Source organism: Chamaea fasciata, unplaced genomic scaffold (genome assembly GCF_029207755.1).
Source record: "Chamaea fasciata isolate MVZ Bird 193981 ecotype frontalis unplaced genomic scaffold, bChaFas1.0.hap1 SCAF_1, whole genome shotgun sequence".
Lineage (NCBI taxonomy): Eukaryota > Metazoa > Chordata > Aves > Passeriformes > Sylviidae > Chamaea > Chamaea fasciata.
In genome coordinates, this window is record NW_027094086.1 from 121962077 (window position 1) to 121979535 (window position 17459).

The window sequence follows — 17459 nt, forward strand, 5'->3', positions numbered from 1 at the left end:
AACATGTTGCCCAGGATAGTTAAGGAGGTCCCATCTTTGGAAATGTTAAAGGCCAGGTTGGATGGAGCTGAGTAATCTGGTGAAAGATGTCCCTGCCTATGGCAGGATGGTTGGAATTAGATGATCCTTTAGGTCCCTTCCAACACAAACCTATTCTTTTCTTTTCTTTTCTTTTCTTTTCTTTTCTTTTCTTTTCTTTTCTTTTCTTTTCTTTTCTTTTCTTTTCTTTTCTTTTCTTTTCTTTTCTTTTCTTTTCTTTTCTTTTCTTTTCTTTTCTTTTCTTTTCTTTTCTTTTCTTTTCTTTTCTCTTCTCTTCTCTTCTCTTCTCTTCTCTTCTCTTCTCTTCTCTTCTCTTCTCTTCTCTTCTCTTCTCTTCTCTTCTCTTCTCTTCTCTTCTCTTCTCTTCTCTTCTCTTCTCTTCTCTCTCTCTTCTCTTCATCCTATTCTATTCTTTCCTATCCTGGAAAGAGGTGGTAGATCATGGTGGATCACCCATCCCTGTCAGTGTTTATGAGGCATTTGAACAATGCCGTTAATGATATACTCTAAGTTTTAGTTAGCCCTGAAGTGGTCAGGGCTGTTGGACTGGGTGATCTTTGTAAGTCCATGGCAACTGAAGCAGAAAATAAATGAAACAAAGCACTAGTTTAGAACAGCTGATCATCTGAGTCTCATCTGCCTGTCTGGGCCCTTGCACAATGGGCTGTGGAAAGGTGACCTGCTGTGGTCAGCCCCTTGGCCCCTTCCAGCTAGCTTCCCTGCCAACTGCACAGAAGGCACAAGAAGGGGCTAGGTTTGTAAATAGATATCTTGTCCAGATCCAAAAAGATTATTTTACATTAATGAAATACTGTTGAAAAATGAGCAATTTTCTCTTTAATATCCTTTCCAATAACTGTTCCACTACTTTTTAGTTTCATTTAAAGGTTAAGAAGTGCACGTTTCAAGAGGCTGTAAGCAATGTCACTTGTGGCTGTCAGACACCTTAAATATCTGTGATTAAGCTTGAACAGGAAGAATGACAAGTGTAGATTTTTAAAAGAAAAAGTCCGTGGTTTTTCTTGTCAGCACTGAAAAGATAGGCTCCAGTACTTTAACGTTGAACAAGAGCTATTTTTCTGTGTGTCTGGTTGAAAGGAGGAGTGAATGAAGACAGAATGACAAGCTCAAACCCCAGATCCTTCTGTTAGCTTACTCAGGTGGAAAAAAGGACAATTATTATGAAGAAGAGGAAAGTTACAAGTATATCAGATTGCAAACAACACAAAAGATTATTCTCTAATGACAGATAGCAAAGCTAACTTACCAATGTTTTCTGGAAACATTATGTTTTAATTTTATGTGGCAGATGCTTACACAGAATATCAAAACCACTTTTGGTTACTTCTTCAGTGACTACAAAAGCAACATCTAATCACAGAGAGATTGATCTAACCATGTTAAAAAACCCACCAGCTTGAGCTGTGTTTAGTTTCAGATTGTATTCCTTGCATAAGGCAAATAGGGAGACTTTTTTACTTAGAATAATTCTTAACTTTGTTAGTGCTTCCCTGCTTTATTCAAGTGAAGACATACTCTTCAAAGTAGCCTAGGCTTTAACTAGTTCTGATCACAGCCTGGATGATGGGATTGGCTCTAATTTACTGCATAAGTAAAAACCTGTTCTGAGTCAGTAGGCGTGTACAGCTTTCTTGTAGCTTCCTTTAATAATCTGTCTGTATTGGTCAGGCCAAATGCAAAGCAGCATCAGAAGTCATAGTGATTCATTGTAATTGTAGTCTTGAGTGTGGAGAGGGAGGTGGCAGAAGCTGAAAGACGAGGAAGTGGTCAGGAGAGAATGAGACTCGTTGTGATGTAGCCCTGTAAAACTCCCATTGATGCAAATGCTTCACAGGACTTTTAGTAATCACAGTCTGCCCTTGGGCTCTCCAGATTTCCCCCAGCAAGGTGGCCTGTCCAGCCTTTCCTTAGCCACAGCTCTGTATTTGTTACCACTGTAGGGACAGCAGTGTGCCCTTGTGGCCCAGAAGGCCAAAGGAATCCTGGAGGGCATCAGGAAGAGGGTTTCCAGCAGGTTGAGAGAGGTGATCCTGCCCTTCTTCTCAGCCCTGGTGAGGCTGTATCTGTAGCAATGTACCCAGTTCTGGGCTCCTCAGGACAAGAGACACATGGATTTCCTGGAGCAGGTCCAGCAGAGGGCTACAAAGATCATTAAGGGTCTGGAGCATCTCTGTTATGAGGAAAGGCTGAGGGAGCTGGGCCTGCTCAGCCTCGAGAAGAGATGACTGAAAGGGAGCCTCACAAAGGTCTGTCAGTATCTGAAGGGAGGGTGCCAAGAAGCTGCAGCCAGGCTGTTCTCAGGGGTCCTGAGCAATAGGACAAGTGGGCGGAAACTGCTGCACAGGAAATTCCATCTGAACATGAGGAAGAAATTCTTTACTCTGCAGTGACCAAGCACTGGAACAGATTGCCCAGAGGTGTTGTGTAGTCTCCCACACTGGAGATATTCAAGACCTGCCTGGATGCAGTTCTGTGCAGTGTGCTCTAGGATGACCCTTCCAACCTTTCCCATCATGTGATTCTGTGTTTCTGTGAAAGAAAACCTTAACCTGCCCCTTTAAGTACTTAGAACCAGGACAGCGTCCCCTTGGAAAGATGTGCCCTAACATTCCCATCTATTTCAGAGAAATAAAACAGGTGTCTTCAGCAGGAATTTCCAGGCAGATGAGGAAAATATATTGAAGAAAGGTAAACCATACATTATTCCTCTTTAACCATCTGGTAGCATAGAATATCAGAAACTCTTTGGAATTTCCTTAGTCTCAGGCACCAGGAGGCTACAGTTGAAAACAACTCCTTCCCAATCAAAGTTTTCAACAACATTGTCTCAGGTGAAAAAGAAGCTAAAGAACTCATGGCAAAACACAAAGCATTTGGTCTTCATAAATGTATATTTTTTCATGGGTGCAACCTGGAAAATTATACATCACAAATAGGTGATGTATACATGAAAGATGATGGATAACATTACTGCAAATATTTTCTGCTTCTGCAGAAGCAATCTTGTAATTTTCTGTATTTTTCATGTGTGTAAGCAGCATAAACATTGCAAGAATTTTTTTCTAATATGATTAGAACAAATAAATGCCTCGGTTTGCACTCTGTGTTACATACCTGACAGTCTGCCACAGACAACTCTGCATAAATTTCACTAGGTTTTACCTCAGTTTTTAACCTTTCAAAATGGAAAAAAAAAAAAATCCATTGGAATTCCATTCCAAGTTAGAGAAATATTTTGTCTTTTAACAATTTTCTTTTTAACAGTTACCATCATTATTTTCATCCTAATAGAGCAAACTTGGCTAAAATTAATGGTTTAATTAATTAATTTAATTAATGATTAAAGATGATGGTTTCTATAAGCTGCATGTCTGTGCTAACCCTAGCATAGCACAAATATATAAACCTAAAAGGTTGAATATAGTATTTATGATGAGGATAATAAACAAGGTACATAAAACTAAAAGGTTATTTGGGCCTTTTTTTGTTAGTATTTACTATGTGATAAATATTTATCCTAAATATTTCATTTGACTAACATGTGAAAAGATAGATGTACAAGAAAGTATGCAAACTACTCAAATGTTCTTTAAAAATTTAGTAGCAATGGGATTAATTTCTATAGGAAGCTTGTAAGAAAACACAAGATTATTTGTTTTAAAGTTGCTGCATAAATGCCATCTGTTATTTGACATCAAATCTCTGAGATATTTCATAAATTTCTAATATCTTCTTCAAAGAGTTACTATCTTCTAGTAGCCTAGATGAAAGAGTCTACTTTTGACTGTAAAATTGAGGAAATATAAACTATTGGTTTCCTCACTGAATCCCAAACTCTTTGCTTTTTCTGCAACCTATCAGTCATTATCAAGCTCTGAAGGCGAAAGAATGAGCTGGCTTCCTTTAGTCTGTTGCAGGAGAGAATGGCAGCTCTTTCCAACAACTGTCCCACGTAGTCTTAGAGGTCATATCAGTGATTAGCAGCCCACATGCATTAGCTTCAGTTTAGTCATCTAAATTTTTTTGTGTCTTCAGCATGCATTCTTAACTTTACTCTTACTGCTTGATTTGTTATTAAAGCATTTGCTTCCAATATTGAAGTAAATATCATCTTGCTGAAAAAGCAGTTTGCTGATGTCAAGGTGACCTGTGAACCCCTGACTGTGTGGGCCAGCAGAAAAGTGGTAGGAGCATGAATTAGAGCTGGGAAAACCACAGAATGGCTTGCAAAGACGAAGAAGGTATGAATGGGATATGATAAAAATCTATTACCTTCTTCTTTTCTAGAAAATACACAGAGTGGATGGGACACAGGACCGGGATAGTGATAGACTTGTCTGAGCACCAGCACTTTCCTTATCAGCCTGTGCAGTGAATTCTGTGGAGAAGCAGGGAGTTTGTGAATGCTACCCATTTTACCAGATTTGTCATTGCTACAGGGAAAGGAGGAGCAGGGGAGAAGATGAGGCTTTACTGAGGGTGTTACCCCTGCTTTTCAAAAACCGAGTTACAGCGCCAAAGTCGTGGAAATCCCAGGAAGGTCTATGTCTCCACCTATGGATAGACAGGTGATAAGTAACTATGTTAACTGAACAGCTGTCTGGTCTTCAGTACTTGATGTTTCTGTATTCACTAGGGAAAGTGCAGCTATAGATTTGTACAGACTAACTTAACACCTCTAGAAGGTGATTATTTTACTCCAGGAAATTCTGCACTTGGAATATGCTAATCCGTTTCAGGAGGTGCTTAAGCACAGATCAGGAAATGGATGTCAGACTCCTTTCAGCAACTGAGACTACTGTGGCCTTTTTGCTTGGTTGTTTGTTTAGAACCTACTTTTTAAAGATAATTGAGATATTTTCCTACCTTAAATTTATATGGGATCTGATTCAAAACCCAGCCAGGTTACAGAGTCTATAGTGAAATGCAGTGATTTGTGTTTTGTCCTCTTCAAATCTTACCCCAGGATGGTGATGAACACCACTAGTTCCCATTAAATCTGACACAACCACAGTGGCAGTCAAGATCTCTCAGCTGCGAATTATCCCTCTTAAAGCAGACGAATGGTAAATTGCAACATAATGTTCATATAATCTGTAGTATTTAGCAACATGGAAAATATAACCTTTTGAAATAATGTTTTCTTTCCTGAAGTGGCTTTATAGTGTCTTTGTGACACTATTTGACAGTCTAGTAGTAAAAAGTCTAAAATTTGCCTGTAAAAGAATGGTATACAGAAAGAGTTTTAATGCGCTTTGCCACAGGAAAATTTAGTTACATATGTTGAATACAGTGTCTATGATGAGGATGAGAAACAAAATATATTCATATGTAACTGAAAATTACTTATGCTGCCTTTTTTCAGTTAATCTCTGGCATAAATCTAGACCAAGATCTATGGAAATTTCAGCATGAAAACCTGAAATACAAGATTAATAACCTGAAATTGAGTACTGTTCTTGAATTGTAAGTAGAAATTTTGTATCTTTAAGTTTAATTAATTCCATTCAAATTCTGCATGCATATATGATGAATGTGACACAAATAAATGGATTAACCCATGCTACAGTTCTTGCCACACTGTGTTAGATTTCCTGTAAAAGCTTTAAATATGGGGGCATTATAACTAAGGGATAAAGTTTAGATTTCCCTTTAAAAAGAAATATATTCTTAACTAATTTTAAATTATTTTAAAATTTTGAATTAGATAAAAATTTAAAAACAGTGTAATATTTGAAATAAAGTAAAATATAACATTAATAATTGTTGTAATCAAAAAAGAAGACAAGAAAAAGAGTCAGGAATAAAACTCAGGGAAGAGAAGTGATGCACAATACAATTGCTCACCGCTTGCTGACTGCTGCCCAGCCCAGCCCTAAGCATTCATTAGAACCTCCAGCCCAGCTCCCATCCAGTTTATATCCTGGACATGGTGTGGAATATCCCTTCAGCCAGTATGGTCCATCTGTTCTGGCTATGTTCTCTCCCAGCTTCTTGTGCACCGCCTCTCAGGCAGAGCATTGGAAACTGAAAAGTCCTTGAAAAAGTATGAGCACTGCTGAGAAACAGCTAAACATCCATGTGTTATCGACAATACTCTCATGCTAAATCCAGAAACAGCTAAACATCCGTGTTATCAACATTATTCTCATGCTAAATCCCAAACACAGCACTGTACCACCTATTAGGAAGAAAAACAACTTTATCCCAGTGGAAAGCAGGACATCTGAACATATCAGAGATTTAACCAATATTTAGGAATCAAGAAAAAGAAAAAAATTATCACAGATTCATTCTGATTTTCGAGGGTTTAGTCCTGTGTTTTTCTTGGGGCTAAAATCACAGAATCACAAAAAATGGCTGTACGGAGTTCCATGCACTGTTGTATTAACTTGTACAGTATTTTTACCTGTAAGTCAGCACCCATATCATCTGTATCTTTTATTATGTAATTATTTTTGTTCTCTTGGGCAGTTGACACAAAAAGATTGCTATTTGGGATTCACCTACATAACATTTAAGGTTATGTCATTGCTCAGAATGCTGTGTGATAATATGCACCTAAGTAAAGATGAGTCAAGAGTTTAGAAAAAGAAGAATTATTCATGAATATACATATTGAATAAAGTGTCTATAGGAGGGGAAAAAAGTGGAATTCTTTGTGCTTTCTCTTCTATATAGATTGCCTTTGCAAGGGAAAAAAAAATATGCCTTTTCTTTGAACTCAGTACGTGCCCTCTGGGTCAGTTATCAAAAGGGAAGGGGACTTCTGTACAGTCATCTTACCAAAGGAATTACAGAGCTCTTCAAGGAGATGACATGCTTCTGGGAACCATAACACCCACATCAATAATATTAAATAGCATTTTCTATTAAAGGGAATCCTGTTACAAATGAATCTCTGGTCTAAAACTCAGATTCCATCTAATCTTTTAGTTGGCTTCATTCCTTTGAGACAGTCTTGAATAGAAGCATTAGGTTGACTCAAGCTGTATAGTGTGCCTTTAATGCCAGCAGCCACAAAGAGGTTTTTGCTCAAGGTCTTAGAAAAGGATCTGGAATTTTAGATATTCTTTTGGACCATTTTCAAATCTGTTGTTTTCTAGTACTATGAAGCATTCTCTTTTTTCTCTACAAAAATAAAAACTCTTTTCTGCAGCTGTTCTTAGAGCCCCATTTTACACCTACTCTTTCAAATCACTAATAACCTGTAACTAAATGCCTGTCATGTCCTATCCTTCATCGACAAGGAAGTTTTATGAATGGATGTGTGCACTCTCACAGACAGAGTCGCCAAAAAGGAATGTTGTAACTGATGTAAAATGATCATCTGATCCTCCACCCATATGCTTATTGATATGTGTAATATGTGTGTTTTCATGTGCTCTGTATTGATATATGTTATCCACGTGCAAGAACAAGTAGTCAGCCATTTGGTACATAATTAGTAAACAGATATTGTGCTCAGAGTTCTTTTTGTTCAGGAATCTTACCTGCTGGAATATATTTTTTCTGAAAGATATGAAGTAAAAAGCCAGCCAAGTATTCAAGGAACCTGTCAGTTAAATAAGAGAAAACATCAGCTCTTGGACATTTCCTCCTTACCTTGTGTTTCTCTTTATAACTGAAATTGCTTTTATGAGAATGCCTAAAGCATTTTCTGTGCTTTGAGTTGGTGAGGAATAACACCTCTGGTAAGGAATAGTGTGGGTTTGTTTTCTGATTAAGTATTAAAAGGAATCCCATTGTGCATCCTTTTCTCTTCATAGTGTATTCTCCTAACTCATTAAAAAGCAGGAGACACTTCAGTTCTCCCAGCTGATCATCACAATGAAACTGTGAGATGAAAAGTGATCTGAATTATACTTTTCAATTTAAAACTGAACACATATTTCCCGACATGTATGCTAACATCCACTCAGCGACCTATTTTTAGGATTCTATCAAGTCATTCCAATGATGAGATTTTTAGTAAAATCCCTATCAGAAAAATCGTTTGGGGGAAGAAACTCCAAAACCAGAATAGGCTCTAAAGTCCATCTTCCAGAGACAATTAAACTCCACCGCTGCTTAAAAGTTTTCACCCTGTGATCTGCAAAGTGTGGCAAACAATCCTCGGAGAGGAGTGTTCTCCAGTGTAGCTGCCAGGTAAAAACACATTTTACTTCCTGTAAAACTGTGTCCATGTGTGCAGGTGTTATTGTTATCACAAGAAAGTTGTGTGATCATGGCTGAGGGATGTAAACAATGCAGGCAAAGGTAAATGACAGGTAAAGTGTCTCTATGCCGTCCTCAGAGGAAGGGAGGAAGGAAGGACTCAGAGACATTTCTATGCTATCAAAAGATTTTAAAGTCCTATTTCAGGATACAACTTAAAAAATATAAATTAAGGATTGTTTATAAAAAGTCTTCTTAAACAAACTATTTTCCCATTGCAGGCAAAGAACAAGCAGGAAGTGTGGAATGTATAGCGACCAAAGAAAACATTCCCTGAGGGACATTTCTCACATAAGTCTGCGGCCCACATACATGCCTTGTCTCCCGCTTAACAGGATGGGTAGCCGAACCCACACCCTTTTTCCCTCCTCTGAAAAAATGTGGTTTCTTGAAATCTTTTCCTCCAAGCCCTGGGAGCAGCGGGCGGTCCCGCGGGGACGGGCGAGGCGCTCTCCAGGGTCCTGGACAGAAGTCTCGGCCACGCTGCTGGCTGGGTCAGGATCCTGGAACAAGACCATTGCTCTGACTTCTAAATAGACCATAGCAAAAGTAAGAGGCTTTCACCCAGAGTCCTCAACACTGTTTCTGCTTTTCTCATTAGTAAGCAGAATTAGTAATTTAGGAGAGCATATGGCTCATTTCTAATCAGATGTACATTAACATTTGGGAACGGGTTCTCTCCCCACAAAACCAAAACCAAAACCAAAACCAAAAAACCCAACAAAACAAACAAACAAACAAACAGCTTTATGAGACATGCATTGCACATAAGGAAAACTAGCTAAAGAAACTGAAACAAATGAGAACAGACAAAGCAGTGGGTCTGCTCTGCAAATGTGTGAAATGGGAGTTCAAACTACAATTGGACAATTTAACAAAGAAAAGAAGGTCACCCTTCTCTTTCTGATTGAGGAAGTGAGTAGAGATTTGGGTGTAATGTGCTAATGTTCACCACTGCGCACCATATGGGAGACTTCCACGGTATTTCTTCTTTATTCAACAAAATAATATAACTAGAAGAACTGACACCTGGCATATCCCAAGGCAGATGTGCTCTTTCCCACGTGACTGGTGACTGTGGATGTAAAATTGCATTGCAGAGAAATCATTGACTTCTGCTCTGAAAATTAGCTGAAACCTGCAAAAAAAGAGTTGGACCTATTTAAGAAAATAGCTACCAAAATGATGCCGGGGAAGAAAGTGAGTGGATGAGATGCTCTTTTTATGTTGTAATTTGGTTGTGTGTCATGTTAGTTCCCAGAGGCAGTATCTTTTCTCATTTTCTGAATAAAATTCTGTGGCCAGTATACTGTGCCCCATCTCCTCTTCTGCTGATTTCTACTGCCATCAACTTCACTGAAGCTGATCTTTGTGTTCACAGTAAGGAATATTTTAAGAGTATGAATGTTATAGGTTGATGATGGAAAGTAGAAGGTGAAACTGAGGTTTGGGGTGAATATTTATATATATAACTCTACCTTTTTTGACCTTACTACCTTTTTTGCCTATACAACGTGAATTCTCCGGCTTCTTCTAAGCTAGTGTTTGTGACAGCAATGGTAGAATGACAATTTAAATGTCTGAGAGCCCTTTCTAGCATTGGAAATAAAAGAATGCTATTCCAAGGAACCTTGAACTTGGAATCTAGTTTTCCCAAAAAAATTATCCTCTCTTCTCTCTCGCCAGTGGTTCTTTGAGGAATATGAGTTCCAAGTGTGTTGGAACAAGTGTGAGGAATATGAGTTCCATGTGGTCAAGAAGGCCAATCCCAGTCTGGCCTGTATCAACAATAGTGCGGCCAGCAGGGGCAGGACATTGATTGACCCCCTGTACTCAGCACTGGTGAGACCATACTTGAATCCTGTGTTCAGTTTTGGGCTTCTCACTTCAAAAAAGACATTGGGGTGCTGGAATGAGTCCAGAGAAGGGCAACGGAGACTGGGTAAGGGTCTGGAGCAGAAGTCTTATGAGGAGCAGCTGAGGGAACTGGGAGATTTTGGCCTGGAGCAAAGGGCACTTAGGGGAGACCTTATTGCTCTCTACAACAACTACCTGGGAGGAGGTTGTACCCAGGTAGGAGTTGGTGTCTTCTCCCAAGTAACAAGAGACCAGATAAGAGGGATTGCACCAAGAGAGGTTTAACTAGATATAAGAAAACTTTCTTCACTGAAAGGGCTGCCAAGCTGTGGAACAGACTCTCCAGGGAACTGGTGAAAGGACTGTCCCTGAAGGTATTAAAAAATATGCGTATATGAGGTGCTTAAGGGTATAATTTAGTGTCAGGTTTGACAGTGCTGGATTAGTGGCTGGACTTAACCATTTTAAAAGTTTTTTCCAACCCTAAAAAGTCTATGATTCTATGATTCCCTCCTCAGCATTTGTGCAAGAGTTGAAGCTGTAAGTTGAGAAAACAGAACTAACCCTCTGTTTACACAGCGATTGGTTCTTGACCTTTGTCTCTGATTATCCAACATCACTTGCTTGAGGCAAAGAGACAAAGTCCTGTTTTCATTCCAATTGAATTCTAAAATCATCACTAACAGTTAGGATCCATTACTGGGAAACTATTGTCAAATGGTATAGTAAATCGTCATGTTAGAAGCACTCAGTACTCTGCATGCGCATCACACTTGCACATTTTATAAATGCTCTTCTGTACACTGTAAAATTTGTAGATAAATACAGATGTGCTTCTATATGCAGTTCATTTTCTAGTAACTGCCTTGGTCCTAGTCTTTTATCACAAAAATCTCTCAGCTTTTGTCCCTTGTTCTCATGGTCTCCTTTCAACACAATGTGTAGGTTGCCTAACACAAATTATATTCCATGCCCTGCATTAGGAAGTTTGGAGTGAATTTCTTTCTGGCAATACAGTGCCTGGCAATGGGACTGCAGAGCATTTGGCATAAACATGGGATTATCCAGAATGCTTTCTGAATGCACAGCTGAACGGGACCACTCCACACCAATAGTGAGGAAAACCAGGATGAAGAAGCCATGTCTTGATCAGGCAATGCTGATTCTGCATTTTTTCGCTATGATTCTTACAAAAGATACAAACCCCGCATAAATTAATTTTCTTTCTGCATATAAGATGTTGATTACTCTCCACACAAAGCATATTCTTGAAAAGTTAACTTAAGTCTTCCATGTGAGTATGCCAAACAGGGAAAAAGTGGGACCAAACCAGTACTTCTCTGACACACAAGCACGTCTTCCATAGGCCAGCAGTACACAGCAAGGGTAAAGATGTCACTCACCAGGTTATGGGTGCTGCACTGTTTTAGTTCAGCTCTATTGTGCCCAACTGGGAAGGCAACCTCTTTTTTTGCATTCAGTCAGCACCTGCTCCACTCTGTGTGCTGCCTATGGGCACTGTGTGCCTGACAATGCTTAAGGGAGGGGGATATTGGAAGGGACTGCAGGTCACATGTGGATAAATGAACCTCTGTGCTTAAGAAATGGCATAGATGAGGCATTCTAGCAGGGAAACCCCAAATTAAATATGTACTACCTGTGTATTTAAGTATAATCACATAATGACTTCCTCTGGTCTCCCAAGCTTTCATGACCATGAACAAAATGAGGTTCCAGATGGAGACTAATAGATGGTTCTAGATGGAGACTAAAAAGACCCTTTCAGCTCACCAGAGATTTTATTATGAATAAGTATGTTGGGCAAGATTTAACCCAGCTGAACTGAGTAACCTGCTTATCTCACCTAGCAGCATGGACAGCAGTTCAAATGCTTAGTTACTGTCATAACTTGCTTACAAGTTCAAATGGCTCCCCAAGCAAATAAAACTGGAAATGGCAAGGAGAGGAAATTATTTACCTTTACTCTCTCTCTCATTCTCTTTTATTAATTTTTTCTAATGTTTTCTTTTTTCTTTTTTTCTTTTCTTCTTCCCCCCCCCCTTTTCCCCCCTTTTTTTCTTCTTTTTTTTTTTTTTCCTTTTTTTTTCTCTTTAATTTTAATTTATTTCAGGAGCCATCATACTTCAAAATCTAAAGGTTTCTTATTTTATCACTTCTTATATGTTAGGCAAGGTTTCTATACCATCTGATGAAAGATTCTATAGAGGGCTTCTTTAAAAGTGAGTCTTCTCTTCAATCCTAAGAACATCATTAAGTTAACATTCAGAAAATTTTAGAAATGAAAATGAGGAGTGTGTCTGCAGCTCAGGCTGGGACACTGTATTTTCACTGTTATCCTTATAGTCTGCAGAATGAAAATATTGAGAAAGATCTACACTGAATCATTCTTCTAACATCATACATCCTGTTATGATCAGACTGGTGGAAGAAAGAATATAAAAAGGAGAATTTCATACTTCTTTTTTTGTTTGTTTTGTTTTGTTTACTCTTTAGGAAATTAGCTTAAATATTACTTCCTATGAAATGTGAATTAACTTGTAATGATACATTTTCTGGGATTAAGACCTTTTTTTCTTCCAGATTTTGTTGATCTGGAGCTCATTAATGATTTTGCAGTTCATATGAATTGAAGCTGTTTCTGTGTATGTATACATATACAAAATTTCCCTTAAAATAAAATAAAAAATCTGTAAAAATATCCTTCAGCATAACTAAGTTCTTTTGCCAAGACAAACATACCCTTCAGTGAACAGGTGTGACAGTGGTGACACTACAGGTCAGAGTATGTAAAGTAATGCTCATTATTCTGAAATTTTTCCCCAAAAACTATGACCTTCAGTGAAAATAAACAACATTTTGAAAGCAAAGGTATTGCAATTATTCATAGACTGTTTTGGATTAGTTGGCAGAAAAGCGAATATTTCAGTTTCATCTTGAAAATCAAGCCATTATTTAACTTTCAATGTGCAGTTCCCATAGTAAATTTGCTTTTAATGGGATGGTGTACCTGGTTTGTGCTTGGTAATTCAGCTATAAGAAATCTGAGTTGTGTCCCATAAATCAATTGGAATGATATGCCATAAGACTGCAATAAATTTATGAGCTGCCTCAAAATTAAAAAAAAAAAAAAAGAGCCGAGCATGTATTAAGTATTTTATGTCTTATACAGATCACAATTCAAATATTTGACTCTAAAAAGAAAGCTGTGGGAGATTTTAAAACAAAAAAACCCCTCATTTGGGTCCCCTGGAATTCTTTGTATTTTGTCCATTCCTGGCCTGAAACTGATTTTTGAGATCCCTTTCAGATTTACTGGAACAACTGGCTGTAAGTCGCTTTCAGGTAGTATTGCAGAAGCAGCTGTCAGATAATGTACATTTGTGCTCCTGGAAAATCTTTACTAATGGGGAATTGTCGCTATGTATGTGACAGCTCTGTTTCCCTCTCAGGTCATTTATTTCATGGTTGACAGCAGGGCCCTGGAGTTTTATGACAACAGCCCCTCTCAGAGGCCTTGGGTGAGCACATGGACCTGCACCTCTGCTGAGACACCAGACTGTGCTTCTCCCAGGGAAACAGAGGAAATATTATACTGGATTGATTTAATAGCCGGTTCATGCAAAGCTGAAAATCTGATAGAGCAATCAGGAATAATGTCACTGTCCTCCTTCCACCAACAGCAAAAGTTAAAGAAAAAGAATGTACTAATATTGAAATCCTGAAGGACACACTGAAAAAGGGGCTTCTCAATTACATGATGCTGGATTTGTTAAATCAGAGAGCAATATGCTGTACTGAGCTTTTACTCCTCTCCTCTTGAATAAGCATACCTTTACTCAACAATCTCAGGTTCTGTTTTGGGTCATTTTAAAATGAAACCTAATTTTCATTCAAGTACAGTTAGTTCAAGCCATATTAAAATTACATCATCACTTACTATTTAAAGACATAAAAATATGAAAATTAGGAATGAGAATTACCATGTTAGATATATGATAATTCAAATAAATGTTCATGTACATAAAGTATATGATATCACTGTCTACCAAAAAATCATCCTGCAAGGGGAAGGGGAAAAGTTGAAATTTTGTTGACTTTTCATAGAATCATAGAATTTTTAGGATTGAACAAGACCTCTAAGACCATGGAGTCCTGCTGTTGACTCAGCGCTGTCAAGTCCACCATTAAACCGTAAACCTAAGTGTCACATCTATATGTCTCTTAAATACCTCTGGTGATGATGATCCCACCACTTCCCTGGACAGCCTGTTCCAGTGCTCAGCAACCCTCCCAGGGAAGAATTTTTTCCTATCAAAACCTTCCCTGGCATAACTTGAGGCAATTTCCTCTTCTCCTGTTGCTTGTTACTTAGGAGAAGACACTGATCCTCACCTGGCTACAGCCTCCTTTCAGGTAGACAACAAGAAGGTCCCTTCTGAGCCTCCTTTTCTTCAGGTTAAAAAGCCCCAGCTCCCTCAGCCACTCCCCATAAGTCACTCTGCATGTGCTTCAGACCCTTCCCCAGCTCCTTTGCCCTTCTCTGGACTCGGTCCAGCAACTCAACATCTTTCTTCCAGTGAGGGGCCCAAAACTGGACACAAGATTTGAGATGTGGCCTCACCAGTGCTGAGTACAGAGGACAATTGCTGCCCTGGCCCTGCTGGCTGCACTACCCTTGATCCAAGCCAGGAAGGCATTTTCCTTCTTGGCCACCTTGCCTCCCTCCTGGCTCATGTTCAGCCACTGTCAACCAGCACCCCCAGGCTCTTTTCCACCAGGCAGGTTTCCAGCCACTCTGCCCCCAGCCTGTAGAGTTGTTGTGACCCATCACTTGACCTTCTTGAACCTCATACAGCTGACCTCATGCCATCGATCCAGCCTCTCCAGGTCCCCTTGTAGACCCTTTCTACCCTCCAGCAGATCAACACTCCTGCCCAACCCAGTGCTGTTTGCAAACTGAGAGAAGAGGCACCTGTTCCCCTCATCCTCATCATCGACAAAAATCTTAAACAGCACTGATCCCGATACTGAGCCCTGGTGAACACCACTTGTGGCTGGCCACCAGCTGTATGTAACTCCAGTCAGCACCATCCTGGACCTGGACTTGGACATTCAGCCATATTTTTTACCCATGAAGCTTTTTTTTTTAACCTGTCCAAACCGTAAGCAGTAGTTTCTCCAGCAGAATAACATGGGAAATAGTGGCAAAAGTGTAACTGAAGTCCAGGTAGGCACATCTACAACCTTGTCCTCATCTACTAAGTGGATCACCTTGTCATAGAAGGAGAGCAGTTGTTTTAGCAGGAGATTTTCATGTTCTTGACAGCAAATATCATGAGCAATACTGGTGCTGTAAGTGACTTTTATATGAATCAGTTTATTGATGCTGAAATATGTGGTCTAAACTTAACGGGAGAAAAGTATGAACTGAAGAGGTTGATGCTAGACAGCTAAAGACTCAGACATCTTTATCTGTATTTCCAATAAGTGGTTAATGAGTTAATGTTTTAATTTTCAAGATGCGAAAGGATGAATCTTTTTCTTTTCAGCATCTGGAGAGCAAATTTTTCTCTGTGTAAGGTTTTGTCATGATTGGTTCACATGTTTTGCTTCCTGCATATATCTCACATCTAGATATTTTGAATCTATTTCTCTCCAGAAAGCAAGAACTTAGAAGACATAAGAACCCATCATGCTTAACCTTTCATGCAAACTGAATGTATATTTTAAATCATGGAAAAAATGTTGACAGGTATTTCACTGAAATGAAATTTTCTTAGTAAGAACTGCAGTTCATTTAGTTATTGATTCTACTGTACACCTGAATTTTCATCATCAGTTTCTGGAAACGTAATGTTTTTTCATGGTTTTGAAAATTTGAAGAGTTAACAGTGATTCCGAAAAAGATCCCTGTCTTAGAAATGAGTGATCTAAAGATAGAGAGGAATACGTTGTGTGGTGTATGTTCTGGGTAATCTACTGAGACGGAGAGGAGAGGAGAGGAGAGGAGAGGAGAGGAGAGGAGAGGAGAGGAGAGGAGAGGAGAGGAGAGGAGAGGAGAGGAGAGGAGAGGAGAGGAGAGGAGAGGAGAGGAGAGGAGAGGAGAGGAGAGGAGAGGAGAGGAGAGGAGAGGAGAAGAGAAGAGAAGAGAAGAGAAGAGAAGAGAAGAGAAGAGAAGAGAAGAGAAGAGAAGAGAAGAGAAGAGAAGAGAAGAGAAGAGAAGAGAAGAGAAGAGAAGAGAAGAGAAGAGAAGAGAAGAGAAGAGAGAGGAGAACATTTCAATTGGAAGGGACTTTCAATGATCATCTAATCCAGGCGCCACTCACAACCTTCAGATAACCTTAAAATAATGAGACTGACTATGGGACTTTATTCACAGCATGCAGAGTCTAAACATAACATCCTGCAGTTTGTACCCCTGTGTGGAGCAGAGCAACAGGCTGTATTCATTTTGATTTGACACTGCTTCACCACAGCTATCTGATTTTGGGTCAGTTTAGAGAGTGATTAATGAGGGTTTGTGTCTTGCATTTGATAAAATTTTGATATAGCCTCACTGATATTTTGAAGTTCAGCATGACCTAGTTCCAAGAAATATATTTTTAATGCTGTGAAAAAAATAATATCAAAGAAAAATAAGAGTTACCGTAAGCAGACTGTATGTTCCAGTTGAAAAACCAAGCCCAGCATGTTTCTTCTTACCCTTGCCGTGCAGAGAGGCCTTAAGCAAGATGAATTAAAATAATTTTAAAAAATAAAATCTACTCAAATGTTGACTGAGGTATACTTTTACAGCAGTGGTAGTGAGGCACTAGGTGAGAGACAGAAGGCAGCCATCTGAAGGAGTATAAACCCCACTGTCAGCTGCTTCCCACTATCATTCTCTGCTTATACAGCTACATACATGGTGATGGAAAGGTAAGGTCATCCTCCTTTATCTCAAGACAGTCCTTTGTAGGGCTTTGCTATTCCTCTGATGGTACACCCAAGTGCCCTATACACAGCCTAGGAGGAAAGAGGGAGTTTGGCTGATAATTACCAGACTTGTATTCCTCCTTCCCCTGCTCTCTCTTCCGCCAATATTTCCTTACCTGCATGCAAAGAAGAGAAATTCTGGAAGATCTGAGTAAAAGACTTTGATTTATGTATCAAAGGGAGCACAGTCACATCTGCAACACACATCTTTTCAGCCTCCACTGAGGCTGAAAAAACTGATAAAACTGGCAGAACCCTCCCTTTTACATGCCCTCCTAAAACTTTTGCTACCTTTGAAAAATAGGTAATGAGCTAAACCTCCTGAAGTT

The 17459-nt window shown here is 39.1% G+C and overlaps 1 long non-coding RNA gene across 2 annotated transcripts in view; it reads left to right on the top strand.

Moving 5' to 3' along the window:
- The window catches only part of LOC136296701 (uncharacterized), a 43828-nt gene that overhangs the window by 20491 nt on the left and 5878 nt on the right, over window positions 1-17459 (top strand). Inside the window, exons 5-6 of one of the 2 annotated variants that reach the window (XR_010722990.1) lie at window positions 4500-4628; window positions 5426-5471. The exons of the other annotated variant lie outside the window; for it this stretch is intronic. This is a non-coding gene — a long non-coding RNA (uncharacterized lncRNA). Of the gene's footprint in view, window positions 1-4499; window positions 4629-5425; window positions 5472-17459 lie in introns of those variants that run through there. 2 annotated transcript variants of the gene reach the window in all.